This window comes from Macaca thibetana, chromosome 19 (genome assembly GCF_024542745.1).
Source record: "Macaca thibetana thibetana isolate TM-01 chromosome 19, ASM2454274v1, whole genome shotgun sequence".
In the NCBI taxonomy this organism is placed as follows: Eukaryota; Metazoa; Chordata; class Mammalia; order Primates; family Cercopithecidae; genus Macaca; species Macaca thibetana.
The window spans coordinates 52128141-52140868 of NC_065596.1; the positions used below are offsets into that span (position 1 = coordinate 52128141).

Sequence of the window (12728 nt, forward strand, 5' to 3'; positions counted from 1 at the left end):
GGCGAAGAGGAAGGAGCTTGGTGCTCCCAAATAGACAAACAGAGTCAGCAGTGGAGAGGTGGCCTCCCAGCATCTGGCTTAAGAGCCAGCAAGGAGGTAGGGGGCCAGAAATGTACTCCCCAGGAGCCAGGCCCACCGAGGTAATCAAAGACCCAACTAAACACAGCTCAGGTAATCAAAGCTGTAATGCCTAGATAGAAAACTTTCAGGTTAATGTCAGCTCAAGCCTACGGTGATCATTTCTCCTGTGTCATAACGGCACTTAATTTTCTCATTGGAAAGCCACAGACTGAGAATAGTAGGTAGAGGAAAGGGGGAAACTTACAGACTGATTTTCCTTCCTGCATCTCTTCATGCCTTTGAAGCATCAACATTACCTTCCTGCCACCACCCACCTGGAGGCTTTGGTCCACCCCAAAGAGTGCTTGCTCTGGCCCTACCAGCCCCCAAGCCTGGTGTCAGGGTGTGGTGGATGAGCTTTGAGACTCAGGAGCAAATCACAGAGGTCCTGCTGTGAATCTGGCCCCAGAAACGGCAGCTGAACGTGGGTCACGGGAGATGCTTTGTAGCAGTAGATGGGCTGAGCGTGCCAACTCCAGAGACATAAAGGATGGGTCTAATCCTAGATCCACCACCTACCCCTCCCATTGCCTCAGTTTCCCTTCCTGAATTCAGGACATATATAGTACCTGCCATCATAAGGAAGGTGTAAAGCACTAGGAGCTGTGCCTTGCACACAGTAAATACTCAAAAATGGACAACCAGGTGCAGTGGCTCATGCCTGTAATCCCAACACTTTGGGAAGCTGAGGTGGGAGGATTGCTTGAGGCCAGGAGTTTGAAACCAGCCTGGGCAACATAGCAAGACCCCATCTCTAAAAAAAAAAAAAATTGTTAAAAACTACCTAGGTGTGGTGGTGTGTGCCTGCTACGAAGGAGGCTAAAGTGGGAGGATCACTTGAACCCAGATTGAGGCTACGGTGAGCTGTGATTGCATCACTGCACTTCAGCCTGGGTGACAGAGCAAGGCTCTGTCTCTTAAAGTTAAAAAAAAAAAAATAAAGTATCATTATCCTGCCAGCAAAGTGCCCAGTCTCAACTCACTCAGAGCCTAAGAACCATGCTTTCCACCGCTTAGTTTGCATGTCACAGTCAGGGGCCAGGGATGCGCTTCTCCCCCCAACCCCCCCGCTCCCACCCCCGGCACCACCTCCATGTGCAATTGACTTCTAAATAGTCAGAGCTGGGCCCCATGCCTTTGCTCAGATACAATTCAACCATGTGGAAGTTCTCTCCCCTCTCAGACCCCTGGGTCTTCCCCTGTTTGGTGCACAGCCCAGCCCCCTGGACTTACAGGGCACCGGGATATGTCTGTCTCCCCACCAGCTTGTGCAGTCCCCAAAGGTAGGACCACAGCTGACCTCCCACCCCGCTGAAGAGGCCCAAGACGAGGCCCAGAGCATAAAGTGTGGGAAATAAGCTTGATTCTCCCCAGGGGAGATATAGAAATGTCTGGAGACATTTTTTATTATCATAGCTGGGGGGTGCTACTGGCATCTAGTGGGGCAGAAGCCGGGGACGCTCCCAAACACCCTACAACGCACAGCACGGACTCCCACGAGTGCCCTGAGCTGGAGAAATGATGCCCAGGTTCATCTGTTAAGTTCCACCCAAGCCTCACATCTGAATCTTGTCTCTTTGGGAAAATAAACCCCACCTCGAGCAGGCTCAGAGCATGTGAAAAGCCAAGTACTTGATGCTGCTTATAGTAGCAAAAACTCCACTCTAAGAGAAAGACCAGAGATCTACAGTGATTTTTTTAAAGTGAAAGCTCATTATCCTAAGCGAATTAACGCAGGAACAGAAAACCAAATACAGCATGTGCTCATGTATAAGTGGAAGGTAAAGATTGGGTACACATGAATAAAAAGATGGCAACAATGGATACTGGGGGACACTAGAGGAGGGAGAAAGGCAGGGGCAGAACGGCTGAGAAACTAACTCTCGGGTACCGTGCTCACTACCTGGGTGACAGGATGCATTGTACCCCAAACCTCAGTATCACACAATGTACCCACGTAACAACCCTGCACTTGTACCCCCTGAAGCTAAAATAAAAGTTGAAAAATTATTTTTTAAAAATCAAAAACTAAGAGGAGACTCTCAGGGAGCCAACAGAACCAGCCACAGCAGCCCTTATCACCAGGCACAGTCAACAGGAGCCCGTTAATGGCATCAACTGGCCGGGGGAGGCCCCGACACCCACCCCAGGTGGGCCACATGGCTTCCCGCACAGCCCACCTTCCTGAAGGGGCTTCCATCCATGTTTACCTTCTTTTGGGGGAAAAAAAGGGGGGGGATTTCGGAAAACTGGCCTGTGTTTCCTAGCGTCTCTATTCTGAGGGTGCATATTCTCTTGTATTTCCTGATTCCTTCCTTTATTTCCATCCCAACCCCTCCAACACACATGTGTGCATTACAAACTCACCAGTCTACCCTGGATAGCACAATTGTGGATTAAAAGGAAATCATCTCAGAACAAGTATTTCTAGCAGGCAGCACCCTTCTCCAGCACACACAGACAGACACACACACACACATCACCACCACCACCACCATCACCACCACAACCTAGTGGGCCACTCTCTGGCTTAGCCCATTCTGACCACACACATTATCTGCTCACTCCTCTAAGCACATTCAATGCCACCAAGGGGAACATCACAGCAGCCTGAAGAGTCTAGACCTGAACCACCAATCCCTCTCCCGGGCAAAAGGCTTCCCTTCCAACAACTCCTGAGCAGGTACCACATGAAGTACACAGGTGAGACCAACCAGGCAGACAGAGACCTCCCTCCCCCTCCTCCCCATTGGCCCTGCTCCCTTCCCTCCAACTCCTCTACAGCCTCAGCCCAGACCCTGCCCTGGCACATTCTGGAGAAGGTGCCAGTGTACACAGCAGGTGTGAGTTCAGAGGAAGCCCCTCCTCTCACAAGGTCCCACTAGTAGCAATGTGAGTGAGTTTGTGCCCTGCTTTTAGACCCCAAAATCCAGCCTTCACAGCCTGAGAGATGCCACCTGACCATCCCTGTCCTTCCAGCGCAAATCTAAGGCCTCACTTGGAGATAGGCTGAGGCAGGGCTGAGCACTGGTCCGCCCTAGGTCCTGGCAGACAGGCCATGGAAGAAACTTCTCTCCTTAGTATGGACAAATGTCGACCTGCAGAAAACTCACTTCTGTTTTTAAATTTGCATCAAGTCTCACTTTAAATAATGTTGAGAACAAAATGCAAGCTGATATTTCAGCTTACTTAAAAGGCTTATTAAAAACACTAAATCCAAAGATGTTAAAAAGCTATAATTGTCCTCATTCAGCCTGGAAAAATAAATCTATTTGCTTTCTTCTTTTATGATACTCTTCTCATAAAAAAAAAAAAAGTTCATCTATATTCTCGTGAGTATCATTGCTGTCTTTCTTCCCCCTCCATTCAAGGCACTTTAAAAACACCTGTGCCATTCACAGCCAACTTTTGAGCAAAAGGCAACCACATTTGGGGAAGGCTGTTTAATTCTGATTTCCTGATGCCAGAGATAAGCTTCTCTTGCTCAAAAGTAAGATGGAGTTCAGAGTTCACTTGAATGGGCTCGTGGAGCTGATGGAAATTTCTTTGGTTACCTAAGGCAAAGCGAACAAACCTAATCATTCAGCTTTTTGGGGTTCAGTGAGCAACGATTCCACATCTCAGCACTGCCTTCAGTACCCCATGGGCAACTGTGGGAAGTCGGGCTGCACCTTCTAGCTGCCTCTCTGTCCTCTCCCATAATGGGGGTTATTGGCCTCTGACTTGGACCAGAAAACAGCATGACTGTCGCTCCCTGCCTGCCCCAAGTCTTCCGTGAAGACAGCCCGGCCAGCAGTTAAGTTGCTGAGTTGCGAAGATCTCCAGCCTGCTTAGAAGTTAACCACTCCAGGCACAGAACAAGATGGGCTTTCAGAGCGCTAGTCCAACAGAATGCAAATTTATTGAAAGCGTTTTCTCCAGGTTCCCCATAATTACCATTTATGTCTCCAGGAACTGTTTCCCCAAACCCAGTTCAGGGTGAAAGCATTTTAGAGACTTTCCCTGCAGATGACATATGAAGGACTAACCTTTTCTCATACGCCCAGATGTTAAGTTCATTTTCATCACATTTATGTAAATTTCATTTGAACAGTAAATCAAAAGAAATCTTAAATCATTGTACACTAGTTAAAAATCAACATTAAATCCGTTTGACTTGCAGTGATATTAACATGAAGACACAGTTAAGGGGCTGAAGGTAGGAGGCAAATCTTCCATGCAATGGTCTCGGAGTCCAGGCCTTCGGCCACATGCAAATATCTCTGCCTGGTCGCAATGCATTTAAGTTTGACCAGATTAAGGGTCGTCTGGAAATGAAAGTCTTAAAAGTTTTCTAAACTTTGGGAAAACGGGTCCCTCGGCCCAGGGGCCTGTCATCTATGTCAGTGTCTGGGACTGAGGCAGAGAAAGTCCACAGGCAGAGGCCCAATGCTGAGACTTCTGGCAGCCCGGTTTCTGCTCAGTGGGGGGAAAAGTTAATTCCTAGGGCTCGGCGGTTCCGCATTTGTCAGGGAGCAGGACGTCAGTGCTATCATTACCAAGCAAATCAGCCAGGCGGTTAATGGTGGAATCAGGAGACATTTGCACTCCGCTATCAGAATGACATCATAACTAAAGCAGCTTTCAGCCAGAAGCCCTGGGCTCTCCCCGAGCAGAGGCCAGAGGGCTGCAGGGGCGACCCCCTGCGACTCCCTGGACTGAAAGCTGAGCCCCCCCAGCAGCTTCCAGGCAGGGCGGTGGGCGCAGCCCCAGGCAAGTTCCCAGGCTGGCCCGGCAAACAGGAACTAGGGTTCTAGTCTTTCCCCAAGCAAATCGACTTTTCCCCTGCGTTCTGAACGCTGTAAATAATCATTACAATAATATTATATATTTTTAATAAAATTTGAGATACTGTGAAACCACTTTCCTTATCAGGCAAGGGTTGGTATTTTATAAATGCAGCTACGTTTTCGCTATAGGATTGATGGCATTTCCAACAGAATTGTCAATCTCTCGGTGACCCTGTCTTTAGCAAAGAAGGTCTGCACTCTCTCCTTCAAGCAAAAGAAATAAATGATGCTGGGGGAAGGGGGACGAGCTAAGGAAAAAGCCCTTCCTGCTCTTGTTTTGGTTGCTTTTCTTTCTGTTTAAAAGCACAGCGCAAACACACACATACACACACGCACACGCAGACACAAACCTTAGAATAATGGGGGAAGCATTTGGCTACAGGCTTGCATCTACGGCGCGGCGCGACCAGCAGCCGGCCCCGCTCGCTCGCAGCTCTGCCCTCAGCGGCGGCGACTGGGACCGACCGCCCGCCCCCGACCCAGGCGAGATGCCCAACTGCGACCGCGCGCCCCCCCAAGATCGCTTCCCGAGTCTCGCCACAGGTACACGCGTGGCCCAAACACTTCACCTGGCCCGAAAAGTCGGGAGACGGCAGAAAAAAAAAAAAAAAAGTTGTGTGGGCAGCCAGCCGGGCAGTCCCAGAGCCCGCGGAGGCCGTCCCCCCGCCGCCGAGCCGCCAGCACGCGAGACCGGCCCGGGGCGGCGCGCGGCTCGCGGCACCTCGCTCCCGGCTTTGCGCGCTCACCCCGGGGCGCGCCGAGGCCACCGCAGGGCACTTACTTGGCACTTGCTTTTGAGTGTGCAGATCGTCGCGGTTTTCACTTGGGTTTTCAAACAAGTTTCAGGGAGAAAGAAGGAGGCAAAAAAAAAAAAAAAAAATCCAATTATGCAAATGGACTCCGGACTTGGAGGCACGGGTTGGATCTGACGCTGCTACTGTACGAGTTCTCGGAGCAGCCCCGGGCCGGGCAGATTTATGGGGGCGCGTCACGGCTACGCCAGGTCCCGCCGCCGGAGCATCTCGAAGTTAATTAAAGCGGTAATGTCCACTTTCCCGGCGACCCTCCATGCGTGGGTTTACTATTTCACCATCAAACCCGACCCCGGCGGGGGCGGGGGCCCTATCCGCACGCCTCTCCTTCCCTCTTCTGGCCGCCCCCCTCTTTTTCCTCTCTCCGTCTCTCCCCCCTTTTTCCTCTCTTTCGTCTCTTTAAGTCGCCTGCCTTCCACTCAGTGAACAATGAACAAAGATGTGAGTGATGGGAAAAGATCGCCCCCCCCCCAACCCCAGCAGTGAGCAAAGCCGGGCTTAAAGTAAAAATCCAGTTGCTAATATCAAACTGGGAAAGAAAACAGCGCGTTCCCAGTCTCACCACCCCCTCCACACACACACACACGCACGCACACACACACACACGCACGCACGCACACCCCACCCCAAGTTCACCTAAGCCCTGGCTGGAGACTGGGGCGCCAAGGTCAGGGCGCGCGGGGCTGCTCAACTCGCCCGGGACACCAGGGTTGGGGGACTGCGCGCGCTCGGGCCAGGCTTGCTTCCCGCGCCCCTCCCCGCCGGTGCCCTCTGCCGGCCCCCTCCCCGCCTCTACACCGGCCGACCGGGCCCGGCGGCCCGTTCCGGCTGCCCGGCCGCCTGATGCGCTCAGCAAACGCGGCCCCTGTCGGATTTCTGCTAAATTGCACAGCGGCGGCGGCGGCAGCGGCTGCCGGGAGAAGGCGCAGGAGGAACCGGAGGGCCGCACAGCGCGCTCGCTCACTCCGCCCCTCCCGTTCGCCCCTCGCCCCGGCCCCGCCGGCCGCCGGCTCCCACCCGCGCACACGCCCCGGCCCCCAGGACGCACCGGGTGCCCGAGCCCCGCAGGCCGGGACACCTTGCAGCTGCTTTATTTTCTGCTAAAGTGAAAACGAAGGCGGCTGACAAATCACGTCTCAGGCGAGGCACCCGTTAGACATAACAATATCCGGCAAACAAAACCCGGCCGCCGCTGCCACCCGCGCACGGGGCTGAGACCCCGCCCTGCTCTTTCTCGCCCCCAGCCCCTGGCCACTGCCCCCTCAACCCCAACGCTCCCCGCCCCCCAACATTCCAATCCTCCACCTAACTCGGGAACGGTGGACATGTTCTCCAAGAGGCAGACAGTAGGAACCACTCACAATACAGAAGTGAAAAGGGGGGGACTTAACTTTCCACCTGTCCCCAAAGAAAGCCCTGCCGGAGTTTCCTCCGCAGAGTGACGAGAGAGCAAAACAGGTCTCTCACTGCCCAGCCCCTTTTCTTTCTTTTTCCCTAACTTCCCCGCGTTTCGACCTTCCTTCACTTCGCATACATCCGTCTATATGGAGATATCTATATTTTAAATTATTTGCAAAACTGCAACAGATGGGCGCGTCGAGATCTGGACACTTTCCTACTCATCAAAGGAAAGCTCTCCCCCCAACTTTTTTTTTTTTTGCCTAAAATACACCCCGAGTCCCGCCTACGACTGTTTTCCTCAATTCATCTTCGAAAAATAATGTCTTGAAGCAAACAGAAAGGCTTATTAGAAAAGATAATTCCTACCCCAGTCATACATCTGCGCTGGGGTGGGGGCGGGAGGCGTCCCCCCAGATTGCACTCTTCCCAGACGCCCCGCAAGCCCTGCCTCTCCTCTGCCTTCCAGAGCCCCCACGCCCGCACTTCCTCGCTCTGATTGGCCTCATTTCTCCAGCCTGGGACTGGCCGGCTCGGTTCCCTCCATAACCTGTTACTTATTTATTTATTTATTTATTTATTTCCTCTTTGGCCCCCACCTGGGCCCCCAGGCCGGGGCCCGGCTGGGGCAGGTGCTGCGGGCGCCAACTGCGCTTGCAGGCGCCACGGCCTTTCCTGGGGTCGCGGGTTCGGACCCCGGCACCTCAGCCCTGAAACCGACTCCCCGGCCTCAGCCTGGTCAGGCTCCCGGGGCACAGGAGGCCGATGCAATCACAAAATGGCAGGTCTCAGAGGCTCTCAGCGCCTGCAAGTTTGACACATTGTAAGCATCAGCTAACTTTAATTTAAAAAAAAAAAAAAAAAAAAAAAAGGTTGTAAATTACCCTCTCTCCACCGGCAGAAGGGCCGGAACCCCTCAGTGAGCGCGGACCCGAGGAGGAGCGCAAGGCGAACCCCCGTCCCAGGCAGAGGAGAAAATGGGGAAAGTCACTTGAGCAGAAGTTTCCGCGGCCCCAGCCTCCCCCGTCCCCTTTAGACTCCCCCCACCCCCTAGACCCTCTTGAAAGTTTCCCGGGGCCTGAGAGTGGCTCGCGAGCCGCTCGCGGGTGGGGGGTGCCGGCCAGGTCCCCGGAGCTGGGCGCGGGGTCCCGATCGCGCGCCGGGCGCCAGGCCCTGGACTCCTTTTCAAAGTAACGGTCCCGGGACCGCGGGCGGGGAGGCGGCGGCCCAGGAGCCGGTCCCTCTCGCCGCCGAAGTTCTCTAGCGCCATACGATGCCCGGCCGCCTCAGCCGGCTCGGTTTTCCTCCTCTTCCCCCCCACCCCCCACCCGCTGACAGCTTCTCTCGCCAACGTCACAGCCACGGATATTTAATTAGACCGTATTTTTTAATCGCGATGGGGCGAGAAGGAACCGGGCGGCAGGCCTCGCCGAGATAGGGAGGGGGAGGGGACGGGGGGCCGCGCCAAGAGTCCAAACTCACTTTACCACCTTCCGGACGCGGAGCTGCCCCCCCACCGGCCGCTGCCCCCCCCCGCGCCGCGCCCCCCGCACCGCGCCGCGCCCCGCGATCCTCCCCCCCACCTTTGTTTTCCTTACCTTAAACATTGAAACGCGGGCGTCGGGAGCAAACTCGGGCACGTAAACGGAGCGTTGTAAAAGATTGTGTTCAATGAATAATGAAACATGCCCACACGATTGACTTGATCATTTTCCGGGGCTGAGGGGGGACGGGCGCCCTGCTCGCGCGCCTCACTCGCCCACTCGGCAGAGCCCTGCGAACTGTTCCCAGCCCAGCCGGGGCAGGGCGGGCTCGATTTTCATCAGCCTCTTTTCAGAATCGCCCCGTTCATTGATACTCATCACCCAGCCCCAGCAGACATCCCCATCCCCGGCTCGGCCTCCCCCTATCTGGTAGGTGAAATGCATTGTACCATTAAAAACGCTCTCCATTGTCGCCCTGGCATAATTCACAGCAACTAGATAGGTCTTGCGGCATTTAGCTTTGATGAGCCAGAGACTGAACCCTTGATATAATAATCTACAAAGAATGGTGTGTGATCGTCCATTTTTTCTCTCTGTCTAGCAACTAAGAAACCATTTAACACAGCGCAGCTTGGTTCTGACCTTGAGCTCATGTAAACACACTTATTAAAATCTATCTATTCTCCAAGAGCTACATTCTGATTGTCAGACTCGTTACTGAGACATATATCAGCCCCTTCCTTGTCACTACTTTGCATTCCTGCCTTTGACTAAAGAATTTTTTATCCAGCCGAGAGGGAGAGAGAGACTGCCACGGAGAGAGAGGAGAGAGAGACGGAGAAGGGGCGAGGAAAAGGCGTAATTCTTACCTGCTCCTGAAACTATTTAAAGTCTGTTTCTTTTCTGGGAGGAAAGAAAAAAAAAAAAAAAAAAAAAAAAAAACTCCCGGGTGAATCTCGGTGGACAGCGGGACGCGAAGAATCAGTCACAGCCCGGGCGTTTAAGGGAGTCATCAGCGATCAAATGACGTTGATCCGCGCTGTAACCTTGTGGCGTATTTAATGTAAATAAGGCAGTTATGTTGCCAATCGCCGCGATACAAACGCGGAGAGGTCCTCAGCCTCGCCTCCCGCGCCTGCCATTAGAGGCGACTTTATTTACAGACACTATTTAGGAGATCATGATAATTCTAAAACAATACTAGTGCCAAATGATTATGAAAATATGATTTTAATTAATCACGTAGTAGGCAAGGAAATTAGCATACGGTAATTAAACTTCGAGAAAAACGTCACGCAGGTTCTCTGCCTTATGGGTCTAGAATAATCATCATGCGATGGGCTCCAGGACTTAATTATCAAACAAAATAACTTTTTTAAGGCAACTTTGCAAGGCGGATCCTCCGGGCAAACGTTTTGGTAAATAATATAAGCAGAAGTAACAAGGTGGGGGTGTGAGTGGGGCATGAGGTTGGGCTTCTGGGAAGCCAGGAGGGGGGAAGAAGGGGGAAAAAGCTGGATAATGCAATTATGGATTCTCTGTCCTAGAGTTGACAAAAGCTGGTGCCTCAAAAAGCCTCTTTGTTATGGGATTATATAATGATCCTGGTGTCATTATGGGGAAAAAAAGATTCAGTAATAATAATAATAAAAGAAGTATCCAGATACACCAATGAGGGACTTGTTTTAAAGAAAAGCCTCGCATGTGACACTGGGCATGTTAATAGCAAAGAGACAGGATCCAAAAGAGTTGACAAAAAAAAAAAAAGGATACAGGGAGGGAGAGCGAAAGAGAGAGGAGAGAGAGGGAGAAAGAGAGAGAGAGAGAGAGAGAGAGAGAGAGAGAGAGAGGCCTGTGTTGTTGCACATGATTAAGAAGTGATGGAGACAGATTGATTATTCAAAACGCCATGCCACAGGGGCACTTAAAACATTGATTCAGGTAAGACTTGCTCCAGCCTGCCCGAACTGAGCTCCCCCAAGACGACTGGCGGGTTTTAAACCAGGGCACCACAGACATCAAAAGCAAAGATACAGAAAAGGCATGCCACAGCCGCCCCATCACCACCCGTCTCCAGCTGAAGGAGTCATTCCGTGGCAAGCAACCAGTCCAAGAGTGAGGGGAGAGGCACAGAAAACTTTGCGCGGGGAGGAGCGCTGGGATGGCGTGCCGGCGTTGGGGACGGGCGCGACGCAGCTGCCTCCGGCGCTGGGCCTGGGCCCTCACCGCCGGTGGTCCACTCCCCAGGCGCGCCGTCGGCGGGTATCGGGCCTTGCCGCTGCCAGCATCCTCTGACCCTGCCCTGAGAACCCGAACCCAGCGCTCCTTGCTTCTCTCTTTCTTTCTCTCTCTCTCTCTCTCTCTCTCTCTCTCTCTCTCTGTTTCTCTCTCTCTTTCGCCAGGAGTGCACAGGAGGAGTGAGGAAAGAATTACTTTCCTCCAACATGCTAGTTCCAGGAGATTCTTAAAGTCCGCTCAAATCTCTGCAGTGATGTTTTTAAAAAATCCTCTGCCTACCCAAAAAAGTTTAGGAATTCAGCCCACATTTTCCAATCTGATGTGTCTGAAATTCTCTTTGAACAAATACCAAAATACAAGAGTTTTTTTTTTTCTTGTATAGAAATTAGCATCGCAATCACATGAATGATATCACTATCTCTATGGGAATGATAGCCTGAGCGGTGGGGTGTTCTTTATTCCAGTTCTTCGTGGATCAACTGATTATACTCTGCCGTCTTTTGAACCTGTTATTGTAAGTCAAGTGATTCTTTATAAGTGACAGCGCGGACAAAGAGGCGAGCAGGGCCGAGCAGGTCGAAAGGAAGTGGCCATATGGACTTGGAGAAAAGGCACTTTCTCCCCTACAGAATGGGGGTCGCCTTTTAACCCTCGAGCCTCTGGCCTCGCCTGGGCCGTGGGAGGCACGGAGCAGGGCGCGCGTCCTGGCGTCGTTCTGGGGTCCCCGGAGGTGGCTGGCCGGTCTGGGCCGGCCGGTGGACTAAAGGCCTGGGGGCCCCTTCCAGGCCTGGAGGCCCAGGGCTTCTGCGGCCTCAGAGCCCGTGCGTCTCGGGAGGGCCGCGCTCCCGGCGACCCAGAGAGCTTCGGCTGGGGCGCACTGCCGCGCGGGGACTGCCATGGCTTTGCGTGGCCAGGCGGGTGGGGACCCACCGGGCAGAGACAGCGTGCTCACGGTAGGCCAAGCCCCGCCTGAGCCCCGCAGACGGCCGGGCAGGGGGCTCTCTGGCTCCCCCTGTCGGCGTCGACACGCTCTGCATGCCTCCGGGACCTGAGCAAGCAGAGTGGGCCCCCCGCCCGCCCAGGGTAGACCTCCCGGCGCTGCCCTTGTTGGGAGTGGGATTTGAGGTGGGAGGTGGAGGGTTCCAGACAATGGACAGAGGCCCGTTGTCCTCCAGATGCCGAAACTTGACGCCTACCTGTGTCCCACTAAAGCATGAAAGTTCCCCATTGGCTCCCCACCCACCAGCCCCACCCCACCAGGAGTGTTTTGTGGCCCCTTTCATAATTTGTGGCTGTCCTATGCTTTTCCCTGTGTCCAGGATTTCTCGGCGACCCCATCTTCCTCCCTTGGCTCTGGCCTCTCTCTACTCTTCCTTTTCAAACTCTGAAGTATTTCTCACTGCCCCTGCCTCGCCTGGCCAGGGCTGGAACCCCTTGGATTTTCGCAGAGGCTCCCATGGGCCCAACCACTCCCCTGTCCAAGAGTCCTGCATTCTTCAGTCCTCGAAGCTGTCTCTATGGGCAGCCCCTCCCCACCCAGGGGACGTTGACCAGGGCCTTCCACTCTTGCGGAATCCTGAAGGCTGCTCCTGCCATTTAACTTCTTGAAACTCATGAGTTACTGGGAACCTGGGATGATGAGTTAGGTGGGTGGTGGCTGTGGGTAAAAATCAAGGTGGTGAAGTAAGTTCTTTGGTGACTCCTGGACCAGCTCAAAAGCAAGGCTGGGAGGCGCTGCACCAGGTTGGAGCTCATCAGCGCCTTGTAAGAAGTGTTCACTCAAAGTGCCTACTTTGAAAGTGATACTGATCACACCAATAGGTTTGTTCTGACCTCTGTCATTCCAG

At 53.3% G+C, this 12728-nt stretch overlaps 2 protein-coding genes across 11 annotated transcripts in view; one reads left to right on the plus strand and one right to left on the minus strand.

Annotated features, from left to right (window-relative positions):
- The window catches only part of ZNF536 (zinc finger protein 536), a 490140-nt gene extending 480442 nt beyond the window's left edge, over positions 1-9698 (minus strand). For 3 of the 9 annotated variants that reach the window (XM_050772547.1, XM_050772549.1, XM_050772543.1), the window contains exon 1: positions 5731-6299. The gene's annotated coding sequence lies outside the window, so the exon portion shown is untranslated. Of the gene's footprint in view, positions 1-5730; positions 6300-8757; positions 9464-9512 lie in introns of those variants that run through there. The other 6 variants (XM_050772541.1, XM_050772551.1, XM_050772552.1 and 3 more) reach the window with 3 other exon arrangements.
- Positions 1-12728, plus strand: part of LOC126943623 (cytochrome b-c1 complex subunit Rieske, mitochondrial) — a 1156760-nt gene that overhangs the window by 141266 nt on the left and 1002766 nt on the right. The window lies entirely within an intron of this gene.